General features: G+C 38.8%; 1 non-coding gene across 1 annotated transcript; it reads left to right on the top strand.

Moving 5' to 3' along the window:
- Window positions 1–21896: 21896 nt before the first annotated feature.
- On the top strand, window positions 21897–22003 carry LOC141597558 (small nucleolar RNA R71). Its single transcript, XR_012522787.1, has one exon. It is a non-coding gene; the product is annotated as a small nucleolar RNA R71 (small nucleolar RNA).
- Window positions 22004–22235: the final 232 nt, after the last annotated feature.

Below are 22235 nucleotides of genomic sequence, written 5' to 3'. Positions count from 1 at the left end.
GTAAGAGCATTAGTGAAAAGGTATATCGAGGTATGATCGGTTCCTTACTTTACTTAACCGCTAGTCGACCCGACATACAATTTAGTGTGTGTGCTTGTGCCCGTTTCCAAGCAAATCCTAAAGAATCTCATTTCAAAGCCGTCAAACAGATTTTTAGGTATTTGATTGGAACACAAGGGCTATATCTTTGGTACCCAACTCACTACGAACTTGATCTTGTAGGTTTTTCGGATGCGGACTATGCCGGTGATACATTGGATAGGAAAAGCACTTCGGGCATTGCTACTTTCCTAGGACCATGTCTTATTTCATGGGCTTCTAAGAAGCAAAACACCGTTGCATTATCCACGGCCGAAAGCGAATATGTGAGTGCCGCTCTATGTTGTGCACAAATTCTTTGGGTACGTCAACAATTGCATGATTATGGCCTTACTTTCGAGACTACCCCTATTTTTTGTGACAACACTAGTGCAATTAATATATCAAAGAATCCTATACAACACTCACGAACTAAACACATCGACATACGACATCATTTTCTACGTGATCAAGTTGAAAAAGGTCATATTTGTCTAAGCTTTTGTAAAACGGAAAATCAAATTGCGGACATTCTTACAAAACCGTTAGAAAGAGAACAATTCGAAAGACTTCGGTCGGAAATCGGTTTATTAGGTGACATACCGCTAAATTAAATTACGTCTTCCAATGATTGATTAGAGGGAGGATTTACATGTAATTAAATTTTAGTTTATATGGTAGAATGCATGCAAATGTCGAACAAATGAAACTGACAACCGTATGAGTGCACTTGAGTTATTTTTGCATTGAGCTTCCCAAATTACTTTATGTCCCATCATACTTAAAAGCCTACACCCTAGCCTCACACTATCAACACTCAACCGTCCTTCACCTAGAATAACTACACCAAACCCTCATTTATGTCCATGTTTCCACTAACACTTCTTATTACCCACTAAATAAACAACCAACCCTCACCTTTTTCGGATTCCCAAAACCGCCATTAACCTCCCTCTTTCCACTCTCTTAAAATGCCTCCAAGATTTTCAAAAGAAGTTCTTCAACTCAGAAACACCTTCAATCCAAAATTCATTGCCAAGAAAAAGATGGCTCCCAAAACCGCTGCAAAACAAAATGAAATCATCTCTGCCACTGCCAAACCAACTGTTGCACGAAAGAAGACAACCGCCAAAAGGGGCGGTGGTCGTGGCAGAGGAGGAAGAAGTAGGAATCCTCCTATTTCACTCCAACTAGATGCTGAAGTGGATATTGACACTGATGAAGAGGACTCCGGTTCTAAGGCAACCAAAAATGATGAAGAAAATCGAAAATCAAATGAGGGTGCCGAAACAAATGAAAAGGAAGATCAATCAAGTGAGATTAAAGAGGGGGAACTTTGTAGTGAGAAATCAAAAGAGGGAAATGAAAGTAAAGAAAAATCAAAAAGTGAGGAAAAATCAGAGGGAAATAAAGAGCAATCAAAAGAAAGCGAAGAAAAATTAGAGGGAAACAAAGAAAAAGAAAGTGAAGAACAATCAGAAGGAGAAAAAGAAAAATTAGATGAGAAAAATGAAAGGGATTCAAACGGAAAGGAAAGGAAGGAGGATAGTGATGTTGCAGTTGAAAAGAATGATGATGATGTGCTCTTAAAAGATTTAGTGAGTGACACTTTAGAGAAGGATAAGAGGAGTGAAATTGATGCAACGGAGGCCTCCAATGTTGAAAGGGAAATCGGTTCCAATGCTGAAAAAATCGATTATGAAGTTGTTGATGTTGAGGATCGTGATGATGCCACAGTGGTGTTTGATGATGGGCTTGACCCATTATTTTCAAAACCCGCATCACGAACCCGGTCCAAGAGGAAGATGCTTGAAATATTTGGTGATGATGATGAGGATGTGACCCCGGAGGCATCCCCTCCAAAACCCAAGGCTACTCAAAGAAAAAGGGGATCCGGATCAAAATCCAAAGCACCCAAAAGGGCTCGTTATCAGCGGGATTTACCGAGCATAGATGAGAATGAAATCATTGAGGAGAAGGTGCCTCTCAACACATGCATGGACCTTGTTATTGCTCCATATGCCGAATCATTCAAGAATGATATCCTCAACCATCTCAATTCTCTCGATCTCCCGGAGGAGATCTTCAAGCTATGTCATGGTATGCTGATTTGTTGCTTTCACAGTGGAAGGCGCTATAAGAAATCCTGGTATGACACATCTCTTGCTTTCAGATACTTCAAAGAGGCTATGTATGCACAGGGTTGGGTGAATCTGTTGGACAAATATAGTCCCATGTACTTGTCCGAAATCATCCAATTCTATGCAACAGTCAAGGTAGATGTTGAATCTGGAACTCTCTCAGCCTTTATAAATCAGAAACCCTTTGTCCTAACCATTGACCAACTTGCTGCTCATCTGGATATTTGTGATGTCGGGCTTACCTCCTTCCCAAAACGTGATTGGGGTGAAGTTGATGAGGTTACCTCTACCCAGGTCATGAAGGTTCTTCGACCTCTTGATAATGATGGCCCTACCAACATATATGCCTTTGAATTAACCGCACCCATCCGGTTCATCTTTAACCTGGTTTTTCGTAACCTTGTCCCTTCCAACAATAGCCGTGGGAGATGTTCACTCCTTGACATGCTCCTAATCCATCACATTGTCAAGCACATACCAATTAACCTTTCCCGTCTTATGTTTCACCGAATTCTTGAGATGTCCACTGAGTTCCAAAGTGGCAACTTTGACAAAAATGCCGTGGTTCCTTATGGTATGTGGCTCTCGATCATTTTTATGAGGGAGGGGTTAGTGTTGAAGGGAAGCCCTGCGATTGAGAAATTGAGTGATGAAATGACATCGGGCCTTCTTTCTCGGATGAACTTGGAGATTAAGAATGGAAAATTGGAAAGGAAGAATCAGTCCGGTTCTACAGCAGGTTCTACTGTTGAAATGGGTGTGGTGTTAGCAAAGTTGGATGAACTCCTTGGAATTGTGAACCGGTTGGTCAAAGAACAGCCCAAGTTAAGGGATGAAGTCGGTGATCTTCGCACCATGAATGAAGATCTCCTTGAACGTCTTCAGAATGCCTCCTAAACTCTTGCCTCTTTAACCCATCTCTCCTTATGAACTTTGGCTCTTTGTTGTTTTTTAAAAGACACTCTCTTGCACCTTCGGCTGTTTGTTTTTATCTTGCTTGAACTCTTTGCGTGTGTTTTAATCATGTTGCTTGATTTTTGGACGTGTTTTATCCTCCTTTGACGATGTCAAGAGGGGGAAGTAGTTTAATTATGCTATGTGTGATCTTCTAACTCTTAGGCTAACGTCCACCTTAATTATGTCTTAGCTTCCATGATTAGATGTTTTACTTTGGCCAAGCATGTTGCACCTTTCGACTACCTTGATCATGTTAATAAAGTATGTTTATGTTGAAATTGCCCAAAGACCGACTAACCATGGGCTAAGGGGGAATATCACACATGTTTGGACTTGTCATCATCAAAGGGGGAATTTGTTAGAACACATTGGATTGATGATGCCAAGTCCCCTTGTTATTTGATTGTTTGCTCTTAGTTGACATAATTAGTGAATAAAGCAATCAAATGGACTTTCAACAAATGATTCAAGATGATCAAGCCAATCAAAGAAGTCAAGACAATGATACTTTCCAAAGCCTTAGTCGATATATGTAAGAGTAAGTGTAACATTCTCATTTAAGTCAAGTAATGGCAAAACCATGCAACGGTACGTTGTACCGTGGTTTCTGATACTATCATACGGAGGAGGAATTTCGACCAAATGTTTTTAAGTGTTAAAACTTTGCAAACTTTAAACCTTAAACATTTGAATTTTCAAAAGCTTGAAAATAATCTGAAATTTTGGAGTCACAAGCCCACTTGACTAAGCCTCTAGATTTGTGCAAACACCTTTTACCAAAATGGCAAAGAAGACTTGTCAAACTTCTAAAGTAAGAAAGGCTTTTTGCTATTTCGGTAAATTGTCACATGTTGAGTGTAGAAGCTTAAGTTTTCTGATTTCTTAAGCCCCAAGCCTACAAGTCTAACACTTACCATCACTCAAAGCTATCATTTTTATATTGGATTTAATTTTTCAAAGTGTACTTACCTAAGACTAAATCCACTATAAATAGAGTGTCTTAGTCACATTTATTTCTTAAGACTTCCAAAGCATTTATTGTAAAAACCTTGCAAATCATTTGTGCATTGAAAGCTTTGTTCTTCAAGTATTTGCAAAACGTTTTTCTGATTTTAAGTCTTCAAAATTGTTTTCGAAAAAGTCAGAAAACCTCCAAGTATCGGTTCATTTGATCTTGTGACATGATGAGTTTGTTCCATGATTCTCGTGTTAGATCTTCATTGTAATCTCCATGTTCATTCAAGTGAACTCTTGAGATTCAAGATTCTGTAACACCTTGAGATAGAACCCATAAACTCTTGAAGCGGAGTAGCTTTAAGTTTGAGTGCAACCGGAGTAGGTTGGCGAGTTATTTTCATTGTAAGGGGTTTAGTAAGTTTGAGTAAATTTCTAAACAAGCAATAAAATAACGGTTGGACGTAGGCCTCGGAGTAGAGGCTGAACCAATTTTTAAAATGTCGTTTGTTTGTTCATTTACTTTTACGTTCTTCCACTTTGCTATTTCTCGCATGTACCTAATCAAGTTCTGTGTCACAGTCACCTATACCGTGACATAGAACTGTTGTACCTTCTTGTGAACTTACCTTCAATTAAGTTTCTCAAGTCTTGTACTTCTTTATTCTTAGCTTAAAGTATTTAATTAACTAAGTTAAGAATAAAATTTTTAAAAGGTACACCTAATTCACCCCCTCCCCCTCTTAGGTGTTAATCGTTCTTAACTCTTCAGGTTGTTATAATTATTTTTATTAGATTTGGTTATTGGTTTAACGCTGCGACTACCGTCTTAACCTCACATATCCATACGTGTTTCGGCACAAAGCACTTCTATACCCTTGCCCATTTGCCACTTTATTGTCCTTGATACATGTGCTTAGTCTTTATTGTGAATGCGTATTAGTTGGAGAAATTTCTATCACATTAGATTGCATGCATGTTTCATAAGTTGAGTGAATGTCTTTATTCTTTCTATCTTACATATATCTCACCCCTTATGAGTGCATGAGTGAAACCGCGAGAATCCAACTAATTTATCTTGCAAGATTGAAAAGTAGTTGGCTGAGTCTCGGTATCATGAAATTTCCGGCTGACGTGTTTTCTCCCTTTTAGGCTACTCGTCATGGGGGTAGTTCATTTCTGTCTTCTGATTTTATTTTCAGGTGACTTCCGCTGCAGTTCAAAAGGATTTTATTTCAAGTGGAGATTTTTTTCAAACTTTGTAAAAGTTTTGTCTTACTTTATATTTTATTATGTAAAAGAGATTTGTAATAAGAGACTTTGTATATAAATTATAATATCCTTGTATTTCGGCTAGTTTTGTATGTAAAAGTTAGTTTTAATTTTTAGCCGAAAATCAGGGGTGTTACAATTGGTATCAGAGCGGGTTCTTTCTTGGTCAGGTGTTGAGATCGTCACATCTTGACACCGCCGATTTCATTTTTAAAACCTTTCCAATTTTTTTTTTTTGAGTCAACAATTATTTTAATTGTTAAGTTCGAGGACGAACTTTGTTTTTAAGGTGGTGGAATGTAATACCACTCAAATTTTCAATTTGTTTTAATTTTTCGAATCAAACTTCTGGGACGAAGTTCCTTTTTAGGGGGGGGAAGATTGTAATATCCCAAATATTTTAGTCTTATGAAATGTTAAAATAAGTTTTAATAAAAAAAAAAAAATAAACTTTATCTTTTATTTTATAAAATATTGTGTGTTGCGCTCTTTTAGTCGGACCCGTATTATCTTTGTGGGTATAGTCCATGATAAATTACAAGTTTCCATTTATTACTTATTAATAGGTAACCCTAGGTTTTCCCTCTGCATGATTCTAACTTTCTTTTGCAGATTTTCCCATATACTCCTACACTCCTTTATCTCCAATCTTTATGTTTTTCATCAATCAATTTCTATCACCACAATATTTTGTCGTAAGCAGCCTAATATGATTACCATGATACCAACAATAAACGTTGTCTCGTTCTTTTTCTTTATTCAAATTGTTGTCGGCTGAATTTAGTGAGCAATTCCTCTAGCGCGTTATTGATATCGAGTTTAAGGTAACACGATTCTACCGATCCTAATATTATTACTATTGATCGAGGTTGTATGATATGTGTTAATTGAAATTGTCTTCATGATTTATATGTGTAACTTTTATATGTGTTATATTGACTTTCTCTTATTAATGAAATAATAGTAGTATATATATGAATTTTATTATAGTATCTTAATCTTGTAAGACGGGTTGGTGTGTAAGTTATTCTATTTGTGTAAGTGAGCTACTTTTGAAGTTTGGAGATTGAAATACCTGGTACAATTAAGAGTATAGTTGTTATGGAGATGAATAGATGATAATTGATCTTGTACGTATGATTTCCAAGTAAGGGCAATGACTTAGAGCTTTAATTATTTACTTTTGTGTTAGTAAAGCAAGATATTGAGACCGTGGTTTGGCTGAGCAGAAAATGAATTAGGGAGGATTGAGAAATTAGATGGTTGGTATTGTATTTTATTTGTCGTTTCCTTTGACCTTGACTCGTGGGTGAGTAGCTTAGAGTTCTACTCTAAGTGTTGAGCACGGTTCTTTGAACCTTTGACGATATTGATATTGAAATTGAGATGGATATTGGTTACTGGTATTAAGATATTGGGCCGTTGTGCCATATTGAATTTTACGGTCTGGAGTGATCATGGTTATTGAGTTATATATGTTTTATGAGTTTGAAATTGATATTGAGATGGAAATATTGTTTCGCGGTTTATCCGCCACTTCACTCACCCCTTGTTCTTGACTTAGGATCGACGATGAGAATACGATACTTGGTTACTTTGGAGTATTTATATTATGAGACAGAGTGATGAGTAAGACAGAGTTATGAGCTGAGACTTGGTTATTTATGGAGGCGAGAAACAAGTATTATATTAAAAGAATAGTATGGAATTAGTATGAGGTTAGATTAGTTTGTGGGGAGTGTTTTTAATTATTCTCTATGTTTATTTTTATTTTTATATGTCTTTGTTTTCACGCCATGACCAAAAACTATTCTGCTTATATTGAGGTATTATCTGTTACTCAGCTTTCCGGCTGACGTGTTTTCTCCCTTTTGGGCTACTCGTCATGGGGGTAGTTCCTTTCTATCTTCTGAGTTTATTTTCAGGTGACTTCCGTTGCAGTTCAAAAGGATTTTATTTCAAGTGGAGATTTTATTTCAAACTTTGTAAAAGTTTTGTCTTACTTTATATTTTATTATGTAAAAGAGATTTGTAATAAGAGACTTTGTATACTAATTATAATATCCTTGTATTTCGGCTAGTTTTGTATCTAAAAGTTAGTTTTAATTTAGACGAAAATCAGGGGTGTTACAATTGGTATCAGAGCGGGTTCTTTCTTAGTCAGGTGTTGAGATCGTCACATCTTGACACCGCCGATTTCATTTTTAAAACCTTTCCAATTTTTTTTTTTTGAGTCAACAATTATTTTAATTGTTAAGATCGAGGACGAACTTTGTTTTTAAGGTGGGTGGAATGTTATACCACTCAAATTTTCAATTTGTTTTAATTTTTCGAATCGAACATTTGGGACGAAGTTCCTCTTTAGGGGGAAAGATTGTAATATCCCAAATATTTTAGTCTTATGAAATATTAAAATAAGTTTTAATAAAAAAAAAATTAAACTTTATCTTTTATTTTATAAAATATTGTGTGTTGCGCTCTTTTAGTCGGACCCGTATTATCTTTGTGGGTATAGTCCATGATAAATTACAAGTTTCCATTTATTACTTATTAATAGGTAACCCTAGGTTTTCCCTCTGCATGATTCTAACTTTCTTTTGCAGCTTTTCTCATATACTCCTACACTCCTTTATCTACAATCTTTATGTTTTTCATCAATCAATTTCTATCACCACAATATTTTGTCGTAAGCAGCCTAATATGATTACCATGATACTAACAATAAACGTTGTCTCGTTTTTTTTCTTTATTCAAATTGTTGTCGGCTGAATTTAGTGAGCAATTCCTCTAGCGCGTTATTGATATCGAGTTTAAGGTAACACGATTCTACCGATCCTAATATTATTACTATTGATCGAGGTTGTATGATATGTGTTAATTGAAATTGTCTTCATGATTTATATGTGTAACTTTTATATGTGTTATATTGACTTTCTCTTATTAATGAAATAATAGTAGTATGTATATGAATTTTATTATAGTATCTTAATCTTGTAAGACGGGTTGGCGTGTAAGTTATTCTATTTGTGTAAGTGAGCTACTTTTGAAGTTTGGAGATTGAAATACCTGGTACAATAAAGAGGATAGTTGTTATGGAGATGAATAGATGATAATTGATCTTGTACGTATGATTTCCAAGTAAGGGCAATGACTTAGAGCTTTAATTATTTACTTTTGTGTTAGTAAAGCAAGATATTGAGACTGTTGGTCTGGTTGAGCAGAAATTGAATTAGGGAGGATTGAGATATTAGATGGTTGGTATTGTATTTTATTTGTCGTTTCCTTTGACCTTGACTCGTGGGTGAGTAGCTTAGAGTTCTACTCTAAGTGTTGAGCACGGTTCTTTGAACCTTTGACGATATTGATATTGAAATTGAGATGGATATTGGTTACTGGTATTAAGATATGGGGTCGTTGTGCCATATTGTATTTTACGGTCCGGAGTGACCCTGGTTATTGAGTTATATATGTTTTATGAGTTTGAAATTGATATTGAGATGGAAATATTGTTTCGCGGTTTATCCGCCTATTCATTCACCCCTTGTCCTTGACTTAGGTTCGACGATGAGAATACGATACTTGGTTACTTTGGAGTATTTATATTATGAGACAGAGTAATGAGTAAGACGGAGTTATGAGCTGAGACTTGGTTATTTATGGAGGCGAGAAACTAGTATTATATTAAAATAATAGTATGTAATTAGTATGAGGTTAGATTAGTTTATGGGGAGTGTTTTTTTATTATTCTCTATGTTTATTTTTATTTTTACATGTCTTTGTTTCCTCGCCATGACAAAAAACTATTCTGCTTATATTGAGGTATTATCTGTTACTCAGATTTTCGGCTGACGTGTTTTCTCCCTTTTGGGCTACTCGTCATGGGGGTAGTTCCTTTCTATCTTCTGATTTTATTTTCAGGTGACTTCCGCTGCAGTTCAAAAGGATTTTATTTCAAGTGGAGATTTTATTTCAAACTTTGGAAAAGTTTTGTCTTACTTTATATTTTATTATGTAAAAGAGATTTGTAATAAGAGACTTTGTATATTAATTATAATATCCTTGTATTTCGGGCAGTTTTGTATTTAAAAGTTAGTTTTAATTTAGCCGAAAATCAGGGGTGTTACAGTAAGCCCCACTCGATAGAGTACCCAGAGACTCATAAAACCGTAGTATTACATTATTCCCTCCTTAAAAAGAACTTTGTCCGCGAAGTTCAAACCACAATAAAACAAAAACACACTAACCCTCTCCAACAACAAAAACAAAACTCAACATAAAAACTCCGACACATACTACCAACCAACTCAACCCGACTCAAACCACTACTATCTATACCAAAGACAACATAAAAAGATGCAAAAACTCTTCGCGATCATCTCCTACCCCCCTAAAAGAAACAAGGTTACGTCCCCGTAACCATACATACCTGATCAAAAAGGAACGGATAGCGCTCTCTCATGGCCTCCTCTGCCTCCCATGTAGCTTCCTCAACCTCATGATTAGACCAAAGAATCTTAAGTAAGACCGTCTCACCATGTCTAGTCTTCCTAACCTTCCGGTCAAGAATCTGTTTAGGCACCTCAAGATAAGACAAGGACTCATCTAACTCTATGTTCTCCGCCTCTAACACATGTGACGGATCACTCACATACTTCCGCAGCTGAGAAACATGAAACACATTATGTACCCTTTCCAAAGCAGACGGTAAGGCCAACCGATAAGCAACCTCTCCTACCCGGTCTAAGATCTCATAAGGTCCTATGAACTTCTGACTCAGCTTGCCTTTCTTACCAAATCTCATGACCCCACGCATAGGAGACACTTTCAGAAGAACCTTGTCCTCAACCTGAAACTCTATATCCCAGCGATGTAGATCTGCATAACTCTTTTGTCTATCCTGAGCCGCTCTCATCCTCTCCCTGATCAGCTTAATCTGCTCAACCATCTCATGTACCATCTCTGGTCCTAGAACCACTGCCTCAGCACTGTCGTCCCAACAAATTGGACTCTTACATCTCCTCCCATATAAAGCCTCGAATAGCGGCATGCCAATACTGGTGTGATAGCTGTTGTTGTAAGAAAACTCAATCAAATCTAACCTCTGTTCCCAGCTACCACCAAAATCCATCACACAAGCTCGTAACATATCCTCAAGAGTCTTGATTGTCCTCTCTGTCTGACCATCTGTCGCAGGATAAAATGTTGTACTCATCTTCAATGTCGTTCCCAAAAACTCCTGCAACTCTTTCCAAAACCTTGAGATAAACCTCGAATCTCTGTCAGATACTATATCTTTAGGCAACCCATGTAATCTCAGCATATTCTTTCGATAAGCCATAGCCAATTGTGCCTTAGTCCATGTATCTTTCATTGGCACAAAATGAGCTGACTTGGTCAGTCGATCCACTATAACCCATATCATGTTGTTACCATGCTGACTCTTCGGCAAACCCACGATAAAATCCATAGAGATGGACTCCCACTTCCACTCAGGTACCTCTAAAGACTGAATCTTACTTTGTGGTCGTCGCTGATCCCCTTTAACTCTCTGACATGTCAAACAACAGGCCACAAACTCAGCTGTTTCTTTCTTCATCCCAGGCCACCAGAAAGTCTTCTTTAAATCCTTATATAGCTTGTCACCACCTGGATGTACCGAGTATGGTGTACAATGAGCCTCTGTCATGATTGTCTTTTTCAGCTCCTCGTCATTAGGAACACACCACCTCCCATCAAACCTCAAACTACCATCTGTATGAATAGAGAATCGAGACACTGTCCCTTTCTCTACTCCAGCTCTCCACTCCACCATCTTGGGATCCAACTCATGTTTACCGCGAATATCATCATAAAGATCAGGCTGCACCGTCAAATCTCCCATGGCATCCCCTTTCTGGATCATATGTATCCCAAACCTCCCAACCTCATCTCTCAATCTCATCAATGATATAGCTGTGCACAAAGAATGTACACTCTTCCTACTCAAAGCATCTGCAACTACATTGGCCTTCCCTTCATGGTAGATAATACCCATGTCATAATCGCCAATCAGCTCCATCCACCTCCTCTGTCTCATGTTCAACTCCTTTTGAGTGAAGATGTACTTGAGACTCTTGTGATCTGAAAATACCTTAAAGGTCGCCCCATATAGGTAATGTCTCCAAATCTTGAGAGCAAACACAACTGCACCCAACTCCAGATCGTGTGTAGGATAATTCTCCTCATAAGGCTTCAATTGCCTAGAAGCATAGGCAATCACTCTACCATTTTGCATCAACACACATCCCAAACCATTCTTTGAAGCATATGTATACACTTCAAAGTTCTCACTCCCTTCAAGCAATGCTAAGATGGGAGATGTAGTCAAATGCTCCTTTAATGTTTGGAACGCCGGCTAACAACTCTCATCCCAACGAAACTTGTTCTCTTTCCTCATCAAAGCTGTCATAGGTCTAGCAATCTTGGAAAAATCTTTCACGAACCGTCGATAATATCCAGCTAAACCCAAGAAACTCCTGATCTCAGCTACATTCTTTGGTGGTTTCCACTTGGTAACTGCCTCAATCTTTGCAGGATCCACAGCTACCCCTTCCTTTGAAATCACATGCCCCAGAAAGGCAACTTTCTCTAACCAGAACTCACACTTGGACAACTTGGCATACAACTCATGCTCCCTCAAGGTCTGCAACACAATCCTGAGATGCTCCTCATGCTCCTCCTTAGTCTTATAAAAAACTAAGATGTCATCTATGAAAACCACCACAAACTTGTCCAAAAACTGACTGAAGACTCTGTTCATCAAGTCCATAAACATAGCTGGTGCATTAGATAACCCAAACGGCATCACCACATACTCATAATGGCCATACCTCGACGTGAAAGCTGTCTTTGGTATGTCCTCCTCTCTAATCTTCACCTGATGGTACCCCGACCTCAAATCAATCTTCAAAAAGACTGCTGCACCACTCAACTGATCAAACAGGTCATCTATCCTTGGCAAAGGATACTTGTTCTTCATCGTCACTCTATTCAGCTCCCTGTAATCTATGCACAACCTCAGGCTCCCATCTTTCGTTTTCACAAACAGAACTGGTGCTCTCCACGGTGATATACTAGATCTAATGTATCCCCTCTCAATCAGATCATCTAACAGCTTCCTGAGCTCCTCTAACTCCATAGGACCCATCCGGTACGGTGCCTTAGAGATTGGCCCCGTCCCCGGTTTCAGCTCAACACTGCAATCTATCTCCCTCTTCGGTGGCAACCCCGGTATCTCCTCTGGAAAGACATCTGGAAACTCCCCCACAACTGGTATCTGCTCAACTGTCGGACTCTCCATTCTGTCATCTCTCACATGGCACAAGATCAATGGGCACCCCTTCCTCATATAGGACTTCAAGGTCACAACTGCAATCAACTTAACTTTGGGTTTGACAACAAACCCACGATAAGACACACTAATGCCCTTAGGACCTCTCAGAGACACTTTCTTTTGATGACAGTCTATCTTAGCCTTGTACTTTCCTAACCAATCCATCCCGACTATCATCTCAAAACCGTCTAAAGGAAACTCTAGCAAGTCTACAGGTAGATCAACTTGCCCAACTATCATGGATACATCTCTATACAACCTCCCACACGATACAGACTCACCCGAAGGTATAAAAACTTCCTCTCTTACAGACTCATATTCTCTCAGACCCAACTGTTTAACATGACTCGAAGATACAAACGACTGTGATGCCCCCGAATCAAACAAAACAAAGGTATAAACACCATTAACAAGGAAAGTACCAGTGATAACATGAGCGTCGTCCTCAGCTGCTTTCTTCTCCATCATAAACAGCTTTCCACTGGTCTTCTGCCCACCTCCCTGGACACTACTAGCTGAAGTAGCCGGTTTAGCACCCGACCCCTGGTTGTTGGTGTTCGTAGCTGGTTTCTGATAAGAATTACCGCCATTGCGGTTGCCCCCACCATTGTTGTTCTGACCTCCTGATCGGTCCGTTTCGTGTTCACAATTTAAAGGTGTGGTCGTTGGGTCACGTCCGAATCAAAACACAATTTATAGCTTCACAAACAACTCTACAATTTGTAAAGAGGCAAGTAAAGGTCGGATCCCAAGGGACGGGTATTGAAATAAGATTTCTATTGTAACTAGTGGTGTCTTAGGGGTGTCACAATTTGGGTTGATGTAGAAAGTCACTAACTAAAATAGCAATGAAAATAAACAAATAAGATGAATTAAAGGGGTGTAAACAATTGATTAAAAACCACTAGGGTGTCATGGGACCATAGGGTAATCATGGGAATTGATCATACAAACATGTTCTCAAATTATAAGCAAGCAATTATTGTTGTAATGGATTGAGTTGGGTTATATCTTACAATCCTAGGAAAGTTTGGGTCCCGGAGCCGAATCGATTAGATTGTACAACACCTACAAGTCGACTTAATCTTCCATACTCAATAACATGCATGGTCTAATGAGACTCGAGTTGGGTTATGTCTTACAAGTCTCATTGAAAAGATAGGAGATGGTGGTAAATGCAAGGATTCATAGGCTTAGCATTTCATCAAATATAACATGTGCATGAGTTGAGATCAAAACAAGCAAGCAAATAAAACATGAAAGAATATTAATTTAAGCATGAATCATTCTCCATGTTGGTTTCCCCTAATCACCCATTAACCCTAGCTAAGAGACTACTCACTCATTATCATGTTGATCATGCTAGCAAGGTTTTCAATCATACCCACAAAATGAAACATGATGAATAAATAAAAGTAATTAACAATAATTAAAAAGGGATTAAGAGAATTATACCTACTAATGATTCCAATAATAAAGCAAAGATAAAAGAAGTACTTGATGCTTGATTGAGAGGTTGTCAATCTCCCAATAATAACCCAAATAATCTTCAATTACCCAAAATAAAGGATGAACAAAAGAGAGATTAAGGAAATAAAACTTGTATTAGAACTTGATTAATTGTTGATTACAAAACTAAAGAGAGATTTGATTAATATTAACTACTCTAATTATTGATAAGAAGAACATGCTCTTCTAATTAGACTAATGGGGTATTTATAGTGGAAATTAGGGGGATGCATTAGGGTTAACTAAGGGCTAAACTAGTAATTACACTTTTTAGATTGAGCAGGGAGGAGCCGGTATTTTTCGAAGGAAGGGCTTCTTTCTTTGTAGCTTGGAGAAGAGGAAATCGCGCTGTAGAGGAATCCGAGCGGATTAGGGTCGGGACGGGCGGATTCTGGCGAAGGAACCCGAGCGGATTCAAGAGAATCCGGGCGGATTGTGGTGATGGAATCTGAGCGTCTTGGTGGAAAACCACACGGATTGTGCAGGTGGAGGACGGCCGGATTGTAGACAATCCGCACGGATTGTGCCTCAGCAAGGCTTCTTCTTGTTTTCTTCCCTTTTCTTCCCTTTTCTTCATAAATTCCTTGGGGACTCAAGGATCCTTTCTCAACATTGCTCATCTACTATCATATGTACAAAGGCCTTCTAATCTTGTCTCTCCTTGATGCTTGGTCATTGAATTCGATCAATTTAGTCTCGTTTTGCCATGAAAATGCAAGATTCTTACTCCTTTCCTACCAAGGGATCAAAATCTCAAAGAATATGCAAAACAAAGAACTAAAGATAATAAATGACCCAAATATGCACTAAAAAGCATGGGAACAAGGCTAATTCGGGGGCTAAAAATGCGCTAATTATGGTCACATCAAATATCCCCAAACCGAACCTTTGCTCGTCCCGAGTAAAGAGGTGACAAAGACTAGGACCATTATTTAAACTAACCTAATAACATAGCCGATATGAGACAATTAGCGGGTCTCACTCCGCCCCTTCAACTCACAACAAGACAACCATGAGGTAGGATGCCTTCGTGCAAGGCAAGGTGGGTCTTGCCAAAATGGCGACACATCCAAACATTAAGCATACAAAATCACATAATGGATACAAATTTAAGAGCATGTAATCTTTCACAAATACTAGTTCAACAAATTACTAAGGCTAAGAGGATGGCACTAAATCACCTCCAAATGGTGTTAAACTAGACTACTTTCGTCCTCAATTTCCAAATGCTTTCGTCAAGAGCGATCGGATGGTGGTGGAATGATGATCCCTATGATGCTAGTGGCATATGACATGACAAGTCTCGAATTCTCTACAAAAGAAAAGGTCATGGATCGTCCCAAGCTCGACAAAGTGGCTTGACAAAAGGCTTTTTGGGAATGAAATGCTCAAATCTTTATACACAACGGGTGGATATGACTAGTATTAAAAATTGTCCTCATTTCACTTTAACATTTCAAAAATTTAAGATGGGGTTTGTCCCTTCCGGGCTAGTGTCCTTTGCTTTCGCCAATCGCTTATTAGGCAACCGGTTAACCTCTAGACAATAGCTTTTCGGGGTGATAGTCACTCTGTCTCTGGGCGGCCGAATTCACAACCGTGTGGGGGCCCAATTCAATGGATCCCGCTCCAAAGCACATCGAAGTGGTATGCCTTCATCAAAACAACTTAAAATTTCTCAACATTCAACAATTCATAACATTTGAGGTTTCCTTGGCATTAAATTACTTCCACATGACAAAATTCCTTGAAATGAGCACTTCAAACTTATTGATAGAAAATATTTTTGGGTTGCCTTACCACAAGGTCAATCAAGGTCACCTAGACAAGTTAACCAAGTCCACATCGCATCACGGGGTTGGATAGGTGACTCACATGCAAACCCTTGACTAGGCCTTGGGTCATGGGTCAAAAGATACTAGTATGACACTATCTAGGGTGTTTTACAACCATTCTAGTAGGCAAAGTCTTAAGTTGAACAAGTATTTGTAATGGCTTAGTTGCTCTTGTCAAAGTTCCTAATTAGGCATTTTTCAAAACTTTTCTAATCATGCAACTACATGCCATGATGCAACTAATATAAACATCCTAATGCAAGTGATTCTATTAACTAATATGACATATAAACTAAATGCAAGTCCTAAGTTCACATTGTTATACCGCATCAATCAAAATAAAGCCACATAGTCATTAACATAAAGAGGAAAAAGGAGATTGGAAAGATCATACCATGCGGTCTTCATTATCCTCATGTCTCGGATGTGGCGTAGTCAATCAATGTGAACAAGGATAGAACAAACACAATATATACAAAACAATATATACACAAGACTACAAAAGGAAATAAACATGTTTTTGGGTTTTCAATTTTCAAATTTTTATGATTTTCGAACTTTTTCAATTTTTTTGGATTTTTTTGAATAAGAGTTAAATGTTAGAATTCCCATCCCCACACTAATATGGGCATTGTCCTCAATGGCCAAAATGATGGAAATTATGCAAAGATGATGCATGATTTCTACACTAAATGCAATCTATACTAGGCTACACTACATGATGCATGGTTTTTGTTATGACGGAGAGGATAATTTAGATTACCTCCCGTTGTGTATGCATTAACTTCCCCAAACCGAGTTAGACACTATTGCTAATGTCCAAGGATGGGTGTAGTTCATGCACACACTATGCAATGCATGGAACTAATTTGTCATTTTGGATTTTGAAAAGGGGAACAATAAAATGAGAGCACCTCAATGGTACCGAGGTGTGAGTCCTCTATGGTGCTAGGACTACTCCAACAATGATCAAGAAAATAATTAAAACAAAGAGAGAAATAGACAAACCATGAAAGGGTAGGAGCCTCCAAGGCTTGCTAACCTTCCATCATATCATCACCATCATCACTTTCCTCATTAGAAGTGGTCACATTGCCACTTCCCTCTTCATTTGCTTCTTCACTTTCTTCTTCACCTTGCTCATCATCCTTTTCTCCTTCTTCACTTGCTTCTTCACCAATGTTATCATCAACCTCTTCATTACCAACAACCTCATTGTCACCCGAAACGACCCTAGATGCACCCGGAAATAGGACTTCTCTATCCGCCCAACTAGGCAAAGGATATGATGGATCAAGTAGTCCTTGCCTAGCTAAGTGTAGGAGGGGTGGATATTGAGCCAAGTAAGCATTTTTCCGATCCTCAAAGGCTTGTTTGTGCATTGCTTGCATGAGAAGAGTCAAATAATCATATCTAGCTTCAACTCCTTCCGGCTTGAACTCTTGATACTCAAAGGGGTAAGGTGGTCTGACAATGGAAGAGGAGGGCATTTCAAGTTCACCCTTTTGTTGTTGGATAATATACTCGGCCTCTTTAGAAAGGGGAAGTAGATAATTGGTCCGGTGGACGCTTAGACGACAAATCTTTGAAGGCAAAGTGAACGATCTAGCTTCACTAGTGAGTCATCCATACTTGGTGTCAAGAGGGTTATGGGCAAACCACTTGTACTTGTGTATCATAGTATGCAAATCAACAAGATGACCACCCTCCTTTGCTTTATACTTGTTATCCTTGTTGAAGTTAGGATCAAAGTACTTAGCTAGGATAGTGACTAGGCCGCCATTGACAATAACGGTAGTGCCTTTCTTCCCACAATCAATGTTGAGCCATCTATCTACCAAAAGCCTCAAAGAGTTGAAAGGCTTGGTGTGTAGTCTTCCAATGTTCAAAGCCGATTCAAGAAGAATAAAATCAAGTTTGGTGAAATGGTTGGTATCTTTCCTTGCAATAATGGTGTTTCCTATGACCTTGTGCCATACCCTTATGCCCGGATGGTGGACTAAAAGAGCACGACTTGCATGAAAATCCTCAAATTTCCTTCCGGAAATTGCCTCCCAAAGAGGGTCGGGGTCATACTTTCCATAATTCTTAAAATAACTCGGTTCATCACTAAGACCCAAGATTTCACCTAATTCCCTAAAGGAAATGCGTCTACTAACATTAGCTAGAGGAAACTCGAGATTCTCCCTACTCTCAACTTTAGTGACTTTAAAAGAACTCAAAAATTCCAAGGTAAGGGAGGGGTATGTCAATTCTTTTGATTCAAACAATTTCTCTAACCCCATGGCTTTGAAAAAGGCTCTAGTTTGCTCAAGGACACCCAACTTTTCCAAGGTGTCTTCACAAATAAATTTGGTGGATTGAAATGATTTCCTAGCAAACTTGGCAAAAGTATCTCTATGGGTTTTGGAAATAAAAGTTACCTCCGGATAATGCAAAAGTTGATCGATTTCCGGAGTAGAAGAGGTTGTTGCTCCCATAGAAGGTTGTTGTTGTTGTTGCACTTCCAAGTTTGGGGTTTCTACCACCATAGCTAATGCTTTCTTTGCTTGAAGAGCCTTTTGCCTTTGTGAAAGTGTCTTTGGTGCTTTTGTTGCCTTTGTTGCCTTTGTTGCCCCCTTAGTCCTTGCTATTTGATGAATTAACCAAGAAAAGAATGAAAAATCTTCAATTTGTAGTGTACCCAAATCGATTTAAAGGTGAAAGGCTTTGCCTTTATGAATTCAAAAATCGACTCAAAGGTTGAAGATTTTGTGCTTGGTTTTGATTTTTATTGAAAAAGGAGTGATTGATTTGTTGTTAGAAGGATGATTTGATTTGATTTTGGTGAATGTAGTTGAGGAATTTTGTTTTTGTGATGGAGAGGATGAGGGTTTTGATGTTTTGAAGTAGTGTTATGAATGAATGAATGAATAAATGAAGGTGGAGGGATTTTATAAAGACCGGAAAATTCAAACTGTAGGGGCAATCCGTGCGGTTTCTGCCCAATACGGGCGGATTTTGCACTTTCTGGGTTTGATAAAACTCGCCTAAAGACGGGCGTATTTAAGAGAAGACGCTCGGATTTGATTGATACGGGACGGGCGGATTCTTCAGAAGACGGACGGATTTGAGTCCAGGAAATTTTTCTTGTTTTCCTCAGCAGAGAAGACGGGCGTCTTCATTCCAAGACGGACGGATTTCCAGAGACGGGCGGATTTCAGTCCAAGACGCCCGGATTCTCAATATTTCAGCTTATAGGGACGTGCGTCTTCAACCCAGTACGCTCGGATTGCATGAAGACGGGCGGATTTTCCTGAATCCGCTCGGATTCTACCCCTTTGTACCCGGATTCAGTTCCATCCGTGTACAAAGTATATCCCTTATCATTCTTCCATTCTTCGTTAAATCTTGTGTTCTTCATTGTGGGGCACTACTAAGGCATGGATAGCCTAGGCAATTGACATCCCCACACTAAGCTAGAGCACTACACATCAATTGAAATTATTAGTCCCTCCCTCACTTCTCTCAAACATGACAATTATCTTGATCAAAGTAAATAAAAATCCAAAGATGACAAAAATGCAATACAAGAATTGAAATGCGAGTTAGGGAGTTAGAAATATTTACAAATGGTGGTTTAGGGAGGACTCCACCAAACTCTCATTCTTGATGAGATGTCAAGGGGGCATGTTCAAGGTGTTGTTGATGTTGCTCAACACCTTGAAAAAGTAATCAAAAGCTTGTTCATTATTGTTATAGAGCTCTTCAATAGACTTTGGCCCTTGTTGTCGGTCTTGATCGATGGCATTACCAATGTAGGGATTAAAAATCCCTTCAAATTCGTCGTCCCAAAGACCACAAACTTCATTAAGTTGATCATTGAAAATCTCTTGATTTGATGGAGACAACTCTCCCAATTTCTTCTCTTGGTCAATGAGGCCATCCTCTTCTTCTTTGATTGATTTTGATGAGCTTTGCAAGCTCTCCTTGTCATAATTCACTTGCTCTTTGAATGGAGCATCTTCAATTTTCTTCTTCCATTGGAGTTCCGATTTCTTCCTCTCATCCTTTCGGCTATAATGATCAATCATGAAACATGGTTAATGCAAACGAGGAGCTCTCATAGTCTTGTCAAGATTAAAGGTTATGCTTTCATCTCCCACTTCTAGAGTGAGCTCACCATGTTTCACATCAATCACCGCACCCGCGGTGTGTAGGAAAGGTCTTCCTAGAATGATTGGAATTTTGGAATCTTCCTCCATATCAACAATGACAAAGTCTACCGGGATGAAAAACTTCCCAATTCGTACGGGGACATCTTCCCATATCCCTAATGGTGTCTTCGTCGATCTATCGGCCATTTGGAGAGTGATGTTGGTGCATTTAAGCTCTCCCATCCCCAACCTTTTACTCACCGAGTACGGCATGACACTCACACTAGCCCCTAGATCACATAAGGCTTTGTTGATCGTTGTGTCGCCGATGGTACACGGTATTGAGAAGCTTCCCGGATCCTTTAGTTTTGGAGGTGAACTCCCTTGAAGTATTGCACTACTCACCTTAGTGAAGGCCATAGTCTCAAGTTTCCGGATTGACTTCTTCTTTGTGAGGATATCTTTCATGTATTTCGCATAGGCCGGCACGTGATTTATTAATTCCGTGAAAGGAATTGAGACTTCCAAATTCTTCACAATTTCCATGAACTTTCCAAGTTGATCATCAAATTTGGGCTTGGCTTGACGACTTGGAAAAGGAAGTCTAATCTCAATGGGCTCCTTCTCCTTGACCTTGTCTTCATTTTTCTTTGAACTTTCTTCTTTTGATGATTCTCCATCTTTGGAGTTTTGCACAATTTATTCCTTATCACTAGCTTCCACAACTTCATCCTCAACTTGCTTCTTTGGTGCTTCATACCTTGTACCACTTCTCAAGTGAATGGCACTAACCGTTTCATGTCTAGGGGGATTACTTTGAGGTGGTAATTGCCCCTTTTGTCTTTGTGAGCTTGAAGATGCTAGTTGAGTCAATTGTGTTTCCAACATCTTGGTGTGAGATAGGATGTTGTTGATGGTGGTTTCCTTTGCTTGGCTATCTTTTTGCATTTGAGTGAAAAATTCTTGTTGATTCTTTTGCATTTGGATGACCGCTTTTTGGACATCAAAACCTTGGTCATTTTGGTGATTGTATGGATTTTGATTTTGGTAACCTTGGTTTTGATTGTAAAAGGGTCTTTGATTTTGGTTTCTCATGGGTGGTGGAGTGTATGTTGTTTGAGGGTTTTGAACATTTTGGCTTTTGTATGAGAGATTTGGATGGAATTTGGTGTTTTCATTGTAATAGTTGGAATAAGGGGTACCACTCTTGTATGCTTGGAAAGCATTCACTTGTTCATTTGTTCCCCTACATTCACTTTGGTCATGTCCCAAAGTTCCACAATTCTCACATATCCCACTTGGGATTGATGAAGATGCCGTCATGGCATTAACATGATGCTTTGGTGATTTTGAGACTTCTTCAAGTCTAGCCATAGCTTTTTCAAACTTTAAATTGATTGTGTCAATATGAGCACTAAGTTGAGCACCCAATTCAGTAACGGAGTCCACTTCATGCTTTCCTCCTCTAGTAGCCTTGCGAGGTCTACTATATTGTGAGTTATGGACCGCCATTTCCTCAATCTTGTTCCATGTTTGATTGTCATCAACTTCGGTGAACATTCCATTTGATCCCATATTAAGAATGTTCCTTGAATCCTCATATAAACCGTTCCAAAATTGTTGTACCAAAAACCATTCGCTAAGTCCATGGTGAGGACATGAGCGACAAATTCCCTTGAACCGCTCCCAAGCTTCATACAAAGATTCTTCATCCCTTTGCTTAAAACCCGTAATTTGAGCTCTTAGCATGTTAGTCTTTTCCGGTGGGTAGAATTTTTTGTAGAAAGCTAGAGCCAACTTCTTCCAAGAATCTATTCCGAGAGTGGCCTTGTCAAGGCCCTTCAACCATTGTTTCGCGGTGTCGATTAGAGAAAAAGGAAATAAGACCCATCTAATTTGGTCTTGAGTCACACCGGTTTGAGAGATTGCATCACAATAGTCGCAAAAGGTTTCCATATGAGAATGAGGGTCTTCACTAGGC

The sequence above is a fragment of the Silene latifolia genome, chromosome 8 (assembly GCF_048544455.1).
Source record: "Silene latifolia isolate original U9 population chromosome 8, ASM4854445v1, whole genome shotgun sequence".
Taxonomy (NCBI): Eukaryota; Viridiplantae; Streptophyta; class Magnoliopsida; order Caryophyllales; family Caryophyllaceae; genus Silene; species Silene latifolia.
Note: the sequence above shows the minus strand (reverse complement) of the source record. Positions and strands in the feature narration are given on the sequence as shown.